This window comes from Zea mays, chromosome 2, assembly GCF_902167145.1.
Source record: "Zea mays cultivar B73 chromosome 2, Zm-B73-REFERENCE-NAM-5.0, whole genome shotgun sequence".
In the NCBI taxonomy this organism is placed as follows: domain Eukaryota; kingdom Viridiplantae; phylum Streptophyta; class Magnoliopsida; order Poales; family Poaceae; genus Zea; species Zea mays.
The window spans coordinates 6,142,475-6,156,199 of NC_050097.1; positions in this window are offsets into that span (position 1 = coordinate 6,142,475).

Consider the following 13,725-nt stretch of genomic DNA (forward strand, 5'->3'; position numbering starts at 1 on the left):
GTTAGCTAGTTAATTTCACTAGCATTTTTTAGTGAAATACTTATTATCTCTAGTGCATTCGAACATCGCCTCCTTATAGCACTATAAGACCATGCCCAGTAGTTCATCTGTATGATCATCAAAAATATTGTTTTGTACTGTAGACTACAATGTTTGCAAATTGGAGTTTAAACATGGATATGAGGATGAGTAAATTGATGGAGATAGCCTAAGTTAACTAATCTGGGTAGCAGTAGCAATATCATCAATGTCAAAATTGATGGACATCATCTGTGTTCGATTACTTTTGTGCCACATATTCCAAATTGTGCAAGAAAAAAACAGCACATATGAATCACATATACTATATAGTACCTCCATTTACAAATATATGACATCGTTGATTTTTTTGAAAATGTTGACCACTCGTTTTATTCAAAAATATAAAAGTTTAAGTTAAGCACAAACTAGCTTAAGTGATAAAACAAATCAAAAAATGATAACTCATTATTTATTTGAATAAGAGGAGTGGTCAAAGTTTTTTTAAAAAAAATCAATGGTGTCATATATTTATGAACGGAGGAAGTACCAAATTAACAACACATATACATATCAAGTTTCCAGCTGCGCAAGATATGACTAATTTAATGCGTCATACATCTACTGTGAAACATATTTCAGATGACACATAGTGGAAACACTCTCAACTGTGAAACATCTACTTCAGCAAAAAGAAAGAATCAGAAAGGCCTTCTTTTGTCTAAAAAATAGGATGACGGTTCAAATAGAGGCCCGGCTCAAGAAAGCCCATGTCTTGCTCTATACAATGTCTGGGAGGCAGTAGCATCAGGCTCTGAAGGCGGCAGCGGCGGTGAATCGAATTTTATGAAAACCCGAAGTAAGAAACCGACACTGAATTGGGTGGTTTTCAATTTCGAGTACACCAACCAGTTTATGATACCTCCAAAACCAAAGTATTTTACACTGAAATACCGAACCAAATTTACCAAAAAAAAGAATGCCATGTCCTAGGGGTAATTGGTTCCCTGACTAAAAATTTAATTTGTGTTACATCAAATATTTGAATATCAAGTATGGGTATAAGATATAGACTTAAATATGTTTAATAAATTTGTCTAGTCTTTTAGTTTTTATCTTTATAATTTGTTTTATAATTGTACTATATTTAGTACTCACAATTATCATTTAAACATTCAATGTGAAAAATACTAAACTTTAGTTGAGTGGAATTAAACACCCCTTAGGGCAGTCACAATCCAGAAACCACTAAGTAATATTCATTATCACATCACTAAAAAAGCACTTATAGAAACTATAAGTTCCAACGCTAATTTATTTGTTGTGGTGACGTAATAAATGTGTACGCGACGATGCGGCTAGTGAGGCACGACCTGGAAAGAGTGTGGCATGTGGGCTCTACAGATAGAGACCAGGTGCTCGTCCCCAAATTCAAAATAGTGGTTTCTTGTGTCTTACGTTGCACATGTAGACCTAATTTCTCATACAGAAAATAATTTCTCACTATTTGTCATTATTTTTTTGTCATGTCATCAAATTGTTTATGTGACGCTAAATTAATGCTATAGAAACTAGATGACGTGGAGAGTTAGGACTGCCTTTAGACTGCCTCAAGCAGCTACTCTATCTTCTCCCATATTTTAAACTTCACTCCACAAACAGTATAATCTACGGAACAAATCTCCTATTTTATACTATCCTGTGGACAGCCTTAGAGCATAGAGATCACTCATGTTGAGAATTCCACGTGCCTTTGCGACACCTTTCCATTTCAGAGCGGATTTGGCGCCCAGTGCCCTCCATATCTAGACAGTTGATATGATCGCCATCTATCGTTTAAATGGAAGCTGGGTTCACGACGCTATGTGGAAATTTTTTTTACAGCACAACTGTTACAGTTTTGCACCGATGTGGTTCATGATGGAATGGGAAGGAGCTTGCGTCTTGTTTACACAGAAACTTCCTTCCTTATTATAGCATATTCTTCAAACATTCCCCAATTAATCCATCATTCCAATTGTCACGGCCCTTAGCCGGCGTGGTGTCGCCGACGTGAGCACGTGCAGACCTGGCCAGAAAACGCCGGTAAACAACACGACGACGCAAGTTGGATACCTGGAAACTGAGTTATGTTTTCTTTCTTATCCTTTATACATCATCATCATGGATTGGAACATTGAAAGTCACCTAGAGGGGGGTGAATAGGCGGAAACTGAAATTTACAAACTTTAAGCACACTTCAAGCCGGAGTTAGCGTTATAATAAAATTGAAGTCCGGAAGAGATGGCGAAAACAAATCAACCAAGAAATAAAGCAGATGACACAGTGATTTGTTTTACCGAGGTTTGGTTCCAAAGAACCTAGTCCCCGTTGAGGTGGTCACAAAGACCGGGTCTCTTTCAACCATTTTCCTCTCCCAAACGGTCACTTAGACCGAGTGAGCTTTCTCCTTAATTCTCACGGGTCACTTAGACCCCGCAAGGACCACCACACAATTGATGTCTCTTGCCTTGGTTACAAAACAATTGGAAACAAGAATGAGGAAGGAAGAAAGTGATCCAAGAACAAGAGCTCAAAGAACACGAGCAAAACTCTCTCTCTGGTCATTAAGTGTTTGGAGTGTGTTTGGGACTTGGAGAGGCTTTGATTCTTTTGAATTGTGTCTTGTATTAATTGCACTAGCTCTTGTATTGAATGAGATGTCTGAAAAACTTGGATGCTTGGAGTGGTGGTGGTTGGGGGTATTTATAGCCCCAACCACCAATTCAACCGTTGGGGAGGCTGTCTGTCGATGGGCGCACCGGACAGTCCGGTGCGCCAGCCACGACACCCAACCATTAGAGTTTTGACAGTTTTGATCGTTGGAGCTCTGACATCTTAGGGCATCGGGCAGACACTGTTCACAGTCCGGTGCGCTCTGACACTACGCTCTGACTCTGTCGCGCACTGTTGCGCACTGTAGCGTTTGACAGTGACCGTTGTAGTCGACCGTTGTGCTGGGAACCGTTGCTCCGCTTGGTGCACCGGACAGTCCGGTGAATTATAGCGGAGTGGCGCCAGAGAAACCCGAAGGTGAAGAGTTCAGTCTGTACGGCCGCTGGTGCACCGGACAGTCTGGTGCGCCAGACCAGGGTTCTCTTCGGTTTCTTTTGCTCCTTTCTTTTGAACCCTAACTTTGATCTTTTTATTGGTTTGTGTTGAACCTTTAGCACCTGTAGAATATATAATCTAGAGCAAACTAGTTAATCCAATTATTTGTGTTGGGCATTCAACCACCAAAATCATTTAGGAAAAAGGTTAAACCTTATTTCCCTTTCAAACATTTCCAAAGCCCAACAGACACTGTCCCACATGGCCCACACTATAGCCAACACAGCTCACACACAATCTAAAACCACTTCCGTCTTCAGATACTTCAGACATCAGGCATCACATGCAGCACTCCAGTCGTATGCCTTCTCTGCAACGGACGAGCATGACATTTGCCCCCTCGCCAAAACTTGCTTGTCCTCAAGCAAGATCAATAGGAAGACAAGTTTGCACATCATGTAAATCTTTTCGAGTAGAGAACTTCAGCAGCATGCCCGACCCTTGGAACAAAACCAAAACAATAGCTACCTGGCCCATTTTTTTACCAATCTGAGGTTCTTGATTTCCCTTGGTGTGTCACCTTCTTGGGTCTCGGCTGGAAATTGCAGACCGTATACCACTGCCCCAACTGTTTTCAATACCATGTATGGTCCAAAATACTGAAAGGCAAAAAGACTGCGCTTAAGGTCACTATAATGTGTGCAGTGCCGCATAACCTTAGGCAATCTCTTTGATCACAGAACTGTCAGCAGCCCTCTGCTGTAAATCCACGCTCCCTTTGAGCACAGGGACTGCCAACACCAAGACTGCATACCGATGCAATGAGTTAAAGGAGTAACTACTCAGGTAAGACGGATGCAATGACCCAATTTGAAACCGTTGCTCTTCTTGGGTTTGCTTGAAAAATGGACACTACCGCACCAACGTCCAACACCGATTTTCAGATCTGTACACCCAAACATGCTCTTGAACCAGTGATAAGGAACAGCCCTCCCAAAGTACCCCAAACAATGGAATCATGAAAGTTAGAAAATATTATAGTATTGACTAATAAACTTATGTCTAGTGCTTCATCCACGCTGCTTTTGGCTAACAGAACATCAAGGATGTCAGGAAAATCTGTGTACCATTTCCATATTTCTGATGGCTCCTGATCCCCCTCTGAGTCCATGATCCGCACCCCTGAGTAATAGTTACTTGGCAGACACCATGTTCTTCAAGTTGTTGGTGCACCTCATACATAATGGCAGACAGTTGAATGCTTGCAGCATCCAAATTTGTTGCAGTATTGCAGCTACGGACAACTTTGAACCGGTTGCCTGGATCAACTGCTAACCAAGGAGGCTTTGGCGGAATGTGACAGGTCGCGACCCATGATTTAATCCACAACACCCCGGTGGTATAACAGTAAAAAGATAGCCCAGGTATCACCAACTGCATGGGTGGTGGCCATGGTTGCTTGTGCGGATATCTGAGGTGGATCAACGTCATGCAAGCCATTAAATTCCTATGAGAAGAATGTGCAGCATATTGATTTGCACTGAGCCATAGTGCAAAAAGAAAAGAGTTGATACTTGACAATATTCTCAGCACCTCGCTTTGAGCTGAATCTCGTTGAATTGACATGATGACAATTGTATTGCCTATGCATCCATTGTGACTCTTCTGCTTCCTCTCAGCTGCCTCGTCATCAGTATGAGCATATGAAGTAAGGCAATCATGTCCCCTAGAGTCAATTAGCATAGAATCACACTCTTGTCGCAATCCAGCCTGCGTGGTTCCCTCTCTTGCAAGTTCCTCATCAGCATGCACCTTGGAACATATTGACAGTGAATCCCATTCTTGAGTTACCTCAACTTGTTGAACCTGCTTCACCTCAATCTGAGTTACAGTGACATGCTCAGAAGCTTCCACTGACATAGAGTTCATTTTACTCTTTGACTCAGTCTGTGGAAAATGCTCCGCCTCACTACTTCTGGTTATCCTTTCAACAAATTCACGGTCACTAGGATTTGTTAGCAGATCACATAATTCCTGTTGTGGAGTAGCTTGTTCAGCTTGCCCATCCTCAGATATCTCATCTTCAAATGATATTTTCTGATCCTTATTGTTCAATCCACTGTCATACTCCAAATTCTGATGATCAACAAAGGCCTCCATGGTTTTTTTTTGCATTCATCCCTAACACAAATACTGCAACTGCGATCTGTTCATCCATCGACCGATCAACCACATCATCAACCTTGCCATCTTCAGATACGATGAATATTCTCTCCTCGTTGGTACTAGCTATGGATGGATATAGCCATGGAATTGAATGTAAAGCCTCACTGCCACACCCCAACCCAACATGCATATGTGGTGGGGGCCAAGGAATTTTCCAACACAGATAGGCTAAGAGCTTCCCAATACTAACCCAAGCAGCAAGGGAGCTAAGAGGCAATTCCTCGAACACCTCCTGTGTAGCAAACACATTGTCAATGAACTCTAACTGGGAGAAGTCCGGTAGTCGATGACGCGGGTGGCAGGGAAGCTCGACAGCTTCCAGGCGTTGTGGTTGGCCGAGCTCGGTGAAGATGTGGTCGAAGGTATCGTTCCACACATCTCTCTTAGTGAGGACATTAGATGAGAGCTTGAAGACCTTCTGGTTGGAGGCTGGGATGGAGGAGTGCTTGAACTCAGAGGAGATACAACTTCGTGAGTTGTCCACCTGGCTGCTTGCGTCGGGCCCGCCGTTCGTCTGGGCAATTCCGACGATGCCCTGCAAGGACGACAACTGCACGGAGCGGGGGCCGCATGTGTGCCGCCCCGACATGGATGTGGGCGACTGGTGGTTGTCACTGAAAGTCGCCTAGAGGGGGGGTGAATAGGGCGAAACTGAAATTTACAAACTTAAACACAAACTACAAGCCAGGTTAGCGTTAGAAATATAATCAAGTCCACGAGAGAGGATGCAAAACAAATCGCAAGCAAATAAGAGTGTGACATGCGGATTTGTTTTACCGAGGTTCGGTTCTCGCAAACCTACTCTCCGTTGAGGTGGTCACAAAGACCGGGTCTCTTTCAACCCTTTCCCTCTCTCAAACGGCCCCTCGGACCGAGTGAGCTTCTTCTTCTCAATTAAACAGGAACAAAACTTCCCCGCAAGGGCCACCACACAATTGGTGCCTCTTGCCTTGGTTACAATTGAGTTGATCGCAACAAAGAATCAAAGAAGAAAGCAATCCAAGCGCAAGAGCTCGAAAGAACACAAGCAAATCTCTCTCACTAATCACTAAGGCGTTGTGTGGAATGTGGAGAGGATTTGATCACTTGGGTGTGTCTAGAATTGAATGCTAGAGCTCTTGTAAGTGGTTGAAGTAGGAAAACTTGGATGACTTGAATGTGGGGTGGTTGGGGGTATTTATAACCCCAACCACCAAACTAGCCGTTTGGTGGGGTTGTCTGTCGCATGGTGCACCGGACAGTCCGGTGCACACCGGACACTGTCCGGTGCGCCAGCCACGTCACCAGGCCGTTGGGTTCCGACCGTTGGAGCTCTGACTGCTAGGCCCGCCTAGATGTCCGGTGGCACACCGGACATGTACTGTAGAGTGTCCGGTGCGCCACTTCGCGTGTGCCTGACTTCTGCGCGCTCTGGCGCGCATTTAATGCTTCTGCAGGTGACCGTTGGCGCGAAGTAGTTGTTGCTCCGTTGGCTCATCGGACAGTCCGGTGCACACCGGACATGTCCGGTGAATTATAGCGGAGCGAATTCCCGAAGCTAGCGAGTTCCTGAGACGCTCTTCCTTGGAGCACCGGACACTGTCCGGTGAATTATAGCGGAGCGCCTCTGGATTTTCCCGAAAGTGAGGAGTTCAGCGTGAAGTCCCCTGGTGCACCAGACACTGTCCGGTGGCACACCGGACAGTCCGGTGCGCCAGACCAGGGCTGCCTTCGGTTATCCCTTTGCTCCTTTGTTGAACCCAATTCTTGGTCTTTTTATTGGCTAGGTGTGAACCTTTGGCACCTGTATAACTTATACACTAGAGCAAAACTAGTTAGTCCAATTATTTGTGTTGGGCAATTCAACCACCAAAATCAATTAGGAAATAGGTGTAAGCCTAATTCCCTTTCAATCTCCCCCTTTTTGGTGATTGATGCCAACACAAACCAAAGCAAGTATAGAAATGCATAATTGAACTAGTTTGCATAATGTAAGTGCAAAGGTTGCTTGGAATTGAGCCAATATAAATACTTATAAGATGCGCATGGATTGTTTCTTTAATTTTTGACATTTTGGACCACGCTTGCACCACTTGTCTTGTTTTTGCAAATTCTTTTTGTAAATCCTTTTCCTTTCTTTTTGCAATAGTCAAAGGTGAATGAATAAGATTTTGCAAAGTATTTTCAAGATTTGAAATTTTCTCCCCCTGTTTCAAATGCTTTTCCTTTGACTAAACAAAACTCCCCCTAGATGAAATCATCCTCTTAGTGTTCAAGAGGGTTTTGATATATCAATTTTGAAATACTACTTTCTCCCCCTTTTGAACATAATAAGATACCAATTTGAAATTTCCAATTAAAAATCATTTTAAAATTAGGTGGTGGTGCGGTCCTTTTGCTTTGGGCTCATGCTTTCTCCCCCTTTGGCATAAATCGCCAAAAACGGAATCATTAGAGCCCTTGTAACACTACTTTCTCCCCTTTGGCAAAATAAAACATATGAGTGAAGATTATACCAAAGACGGAGTCCTTTTGCTTTGTACTTAGGCTCTCTCCTCCAAAGATGGAGAGTTGCCCAGAGTGACGGCGAAGGATGAGTTACGGAGTGGAAGCCTTTGTCTTCGCCGAAGACTCCAATTCCCTTTCAATAACCTATGACTTGGTTTGAAATAGATTTGAAAACACATTTAGTCATAGCATATGAAAGAGACATGATCAAAGGTATATGAAAGAGCTATGTGTGCAAATTAACAAAAGAAGTTCCTAGAATCAAGAATATTTAGCTCATGCCTAAGTTTGTTAAAGGTTTGTTCATCAAGTGGCTTGGTAAAGATATCGGCTAATTGATCCTTAGTATTAATGTATGAAATCTCGATATCTCCCTTTTGTTGGTGATCCCTTAAAAAGTGATACTGAATGGCTATGTGCTTAGTGCGGCTATGCTCAACGGGATTATCCGCCATGCGGATTGCACTCTCATTATCACATAGAAGAGGAACTTTGGTTAGTTTGTAACCATAGTCCCTAAGGGTTTGCCTCATCCAAAGTAGTTGCACGCAACAATGGCCTGCGGCAATGTACTCGGCTTCGACGGTAGAAAGAGCTATGGAATTTTGCTTCTTTGAAGCCCAAGACACCAAGGATCTTCCCAAGAACTGGCAAGTCCTCGATGTGCTCTTTCTATTAATCTTACACCCTGCCCAATCGACATCCGAATAATGATAGTCGCCTAGAGGGGGGGGGGTGAATAGGGCGAAACTGAAATTTACAAATATAAACACAACTACAAGCCGGGTTAGCGTTAGTAATAAAGAACCGAGTCCGCGAGAGAGGGTGGAAAACAAATCCCAAGCGAATAAGCAAGTAAGACACGGAGATTTGTTTTACCGAGGTTCGGTTCTCTCAAACCTACTCCCCGTTGAGGAGGCCACAAAGGCCGGGTCTCTTTCAACCCTTCCCTCTCTCAAACGGTCCCTCGGACCGAGTGAGCTTCTCTTCTCAAATCAAAGCCGGGAACAAAACTTCCCCGCAAGGGCCACCACACAATTGGTGCCTCTTGCCTTGATTACAATGGAGTTATGATCTCAAGAACAAGTGAGAAGGAAAAGAAGCAATCCAAGCGCAAGAGCTCAAAAGAACACGACAAATCTCTCTCTCTAATTGAGAGCACCTAGAGGGGGGGGTGAATAGGTGATCCTGTAAAACTTAAACTTATAGCCACCAAAAACTTGTTAAGTGTTAGCACAGTAATTGCCAAGTGGCTAGAGAGGAGTCTTTAACAAAACACAATACCACAAGAGATCAAGCACAGAGATGACACAGTGGTTTATCCCGTGGTTCGGCCAAGACCAACGCTTGCCTACTCCACGTTGTGGCGTCCCAACGGACGAGGGTTGCAATCAACCCCTCTCAAGCGGTCCAAAGACCAACTTGAATACCACGGTGTTTTGCTTTTCCTTTCAATATCCCGTTCGCGAGGAATCTCCACAACTTGGAGCCTCTCGCCCTTACACTTGAGATGTTCACAAAGAATCACGGAGTAAGGGGGAATGAGCAACGCACACAAGACTCAAAATCAGAGCAATAGCACGCACACAAATCGCAGCAAGAGCTCGCAACACAACTCAATGAGTTCGCAACTCAACAAGAGCTCTAGATGCTATCACAATGAATCAAATGCGCGGAATCGATGTCTTGGTGCTTGGGAATGTTGTAGGAATGCTTGGTGTGCTTGGTGTACTCCTCCATGCGCCTAGGGGTCCCTTTTATAGCCCCAAGGCAGCTAGGAGCCGTTTAGAACAAATCTGGAAGGCCATCCTTGCCTTCTGTCATCGGGCGCACCGGACAGTCCGGTGCACACCGGACACTGTCCGGTGCCCGATTTCCTTCCTTAATCGGCGCAGTTGACCGTTGCAGATCTGGGAGCCGTTGGCGCACCGGACATGTCCGGTGCACACCGGACAGTCCGGTGCACCCTTCCGACCGTTGGCTCGGCCACGTGTCGCGCGCAGAATCCGCGGCCGACCGTTGGCCCGGCCGACCGTTGGCTCACCGGACAGTCCGGTGAATTTTAGCCGTACGCCGTCGGCAAATTCCCGAGAGCGGCCACTTCGGCCGAGGCTGCCTGGCGCACCGGACACTGTCCGGTGCACCACCGGACAGTCCGGTGCACCACCGGACAGTCCGGTGCCCCAGACCGAAACAGCCTCTTGGCTGTACACAGCCAGCTCTCTCTTTTCTTTTTCTTCCTGTTTCCAATACTTAGACAAGTACATTAGTATACAAAACCAATGTACTAAGACTTAGAAACATACCTTTGCACTTGATTTGCACTTAGTCCATTCTTGGGCATAGATTCACATTTAAGCACTTGTGTTGGCACTCAATCACCAAAATACTTAGAAATGGCCCAAGGGCACATTTCCCTTTCAATCTCCCCCTTTTTGGTGATTTATGCCAACACAACATAAAGCAACTAGAACAAGTGCAAAATCACTTCAAATAAAACTCAAATTTATTTTGATTCAATTTTGGCATATATGGATCATCCTTTGCCACCACTTGGTTTGTTTTTGCAAATCAAACTCAAAACTCTATCTCTAAGTCAAACACAAATGTTGAAGCATAAAGAGAGTCATTTCAAAAGAGATTGATCAAGGATTTCAAAAACTCCCCCAATTTCCCATAATCAACACTTCTCCCCACAAGAAGCCAACTTTCAACAAGAGACACAATAGAAGAGTTTTGCCAAAACAAAAAGCTCTATTCTACTATTTTCGAAGTTTCTCAAGTGGTAGCTGATCCATCTATTGCTTTGGCCTTTATTTTCTCCCCCTTTGGCATCAAGCACCAAAATGGGATCAATCTTGGCCCTTTAACCCCATTGCCTCACCAAAATCTTCAATTAAGAGTACAAAGGCAATAAGAGTTTAAAGGATGAACTTGGAATAAATTACCCTCTCATCGGAGTGCAGTGGAAGTCTTTCATGGTCCAAGTCCACCTTTTTCCTTTCAATCCACCTTCGAGACTAAATCAAGCATACTCAAGCAAATGGTTAGTCTCAAAGGGTCAAGTTGTAGCACATCTCCCCCTAAACATGTGCATCACTTTGCAACGGACTTGTGAGGTCCAGGGAGTGTTTGTACAACTTGAGCACCACAATAAGCAATAATATGCAGAATGAACATGATCAAAGGCATAAACACATGTATGCTACAATTCAATCCAGGTTCCGCGAATCTAAGACATTTAGCTCACTATGCAGCCTGCAAAAGGTCTTCTCATCTAGAGGCTTGGTAAAGATATCGGCTAGCTGGTTTTCGGTGCTAACATGAAACACTTCGATATCTCCCTTTTGCTGGTGGTCTCTCAAAAAGTGATGCCGGATGTCAATGTGCTTTGTGCGGCTGTGTTCAACAGGATTTTCCGCCATGCGGATAGCACTCTCATTATCACATAGGAGTGGGACTTTGCTCAGATTGTAGCCAAAGTCCCGGAGGGTTTGCCTCATCCATAGTAGTTGCGCGCAACACTGTCCTGCGGCAACATACTCGGCCTCAGCGGTGGATAGGGCAACGGAAGTTTGTTTCTTAGAGTTCCACGACACCAGGGACCTTCCTAAGAATTGGCACGTCCCCGATGTACTCTTCCTATCGACCTTACATCCAGCATAGTCGGAATCTGAGTATCCAACTAAGTCAAAGGTAGACCCCTTTGGATACCAGAGCCCGAAGCAAGGCGTAGCGACTAAATATCTCAATATTCGCTTCACCGCCACTAAGTGACACTCCTTAGGATCGGATTGAAATCTAGCACACATGCATACGCTAAGCATAATATCCGGTCTACTAGCACATAAATAAAGCAAAGAACCTATCATGGACCGGTATGCTTTTTGATCAACGGACTTACCTCCTTTGTTGAGGTCTGTGTGTCCGTCGGTTCCCATCGGCGTCTTTGCGGGCTTGGCGTCCTTCATCCCAAACCGCTTTAGCAGATCTTGCGTGTACTTCGTTTGGGAGATGAAGGTGCCGTCCTTGAGTTGCTTCACTTGGAACCCAAGGAAGTAGTTCAACTCGCCCATCATCGACATCTCGAATTTCTGCGTCATCACCCTGCTAAACTCCTCACAAGACTTTTGGTTAGTAGAACCAAATATTATGTCATCGACATAAATTTGGCACACAAACAAATCACCATTACAAGTCTTAGTAAAAAGAGTTGGATCGGCTTTCCCAACCTTGAAAGCGTTAACAATTAGAAAGTCTCTAAGGCATTCATACCATGCTCTTGGGGCTTGCTTAAGTCCATAGAGCGCCTTAGAGAGCTTACACACATGGTCGGGGTACCGTTCATCCTCGAAGCCAGGGGGTTGCTCCACGTACACCTCCTCCTTGATTGGCCCGTTGAGGAAAGCGCTCTTCACATCCATTTGGTACAACCTGAAAGAATGGTGAGCGGCATATGCTAGCAAGATACAAATTGATTCTAGCCTAGCCACAGGAGCAAAAGTCTCCTCGAAATCCAAACCTGCGACTTGGGCATAACCTTTTGCCACAAGTCGAGCCTTGTTTCTCGTCACCACTCCGTGCTCGTCCTGTTTGTTGCGGAACACCCACTTGGTTCCCACAACATTTTGCTTCGGACGAGGCACCAGCGTCCAAACTTCATTTCTCTTGAAGTTGTTGAGCTCCTCCTGCATGGCCAACACCCAGTCCGGATCTAGCAAGGCCTCCTCTACCCTGAAAGGCTCAATAGAAGAGACAAAGGAGTAATGCTCACAAAAATTAACTAATCGAGATCGAGTAGTTACTCCCTTGCTAATGTCACCCAGAATTTGGTCGACGGGATGATCCCTTTGAATCATCGCTCGAACTTGGGTTGGAGGTGCCGGTTGCGCTTCTTCCTCCATCACATGATCATCTTGTGCTCCCCCTTGATCACACACCTCCTTTTGATGAACCTGTTCATCGTCTTGAGTTGGGGGATGCACCATGGTTGAGGAAGAAGGTTGATCTCGTTCATCTTGTTCCTGTGGCCGAACTTCTCCAATCGCCATGGTTCGAATAGCGGCCGTCGGAACATCTTCTTCATCTACATCATCACAATCAACAACTTGCTCTCTTGGAGAGCCATTAGTCTCATCAAATACAACGTCGCTAGAGACTTCAACCAAACCCGATGATTTGTTGAAGACCCTATACGCCTTTGTATTTGAATCATAACCTAACAAAAACCCTTCTACAGCTTTGGGAGCAAATTTAGAGTTTCTACCCTTCTTCACTAAGATGTAGCATTTACTCCCAAATACACGAAAGTACGATACATTGGGTTTGTTACCGGTTAGTAGCTCATATGACGTCTTCTTGAGGAGGCGATGAAGGTAGACCCTGTTGATGGCGTGGCAAGCCGTGTTCACGGCTTCCGACCAAAAACGCTCGGGGGTCTTGAACTCTCCAAGCATAGTCCTCGCCATGTCGATTAGCGTCCTGTTCTTCCTCTCTACCACACCATTTTGCTGTGGTGTGTAGGGAGCGGAGAACTCGTGCTTGATCCCTTCCTCCTCAAGGAACTCCTCCACTTGAAGGTTCTTGAACTCGGACCCGTTGTCGCTCCTTATCTTCTTCACCTTGAGCTCAAACTCATTTTGAGCTCTCCTGAGGAAGCGCTTGAGGGTCCCTTGGGTTTCAGACTTATCCTGCAAAAAGAACACCCAAGTGAAGCGGGAAAAGTCATCAACAATAACTAACCCATACTTACTTCCTCCTATACTCAGATAGGCGACGGGTCCGAAGAGGTCCATATGCAGCAGCTCCAGAGGTCTTGAAGTGGTCATCACATTCTTGTTGTGATGTGCTCCTCCCACCTGTTTCCCTGCCTGACAAGCTGCACAAGGTCTATCTTTTTCGAAT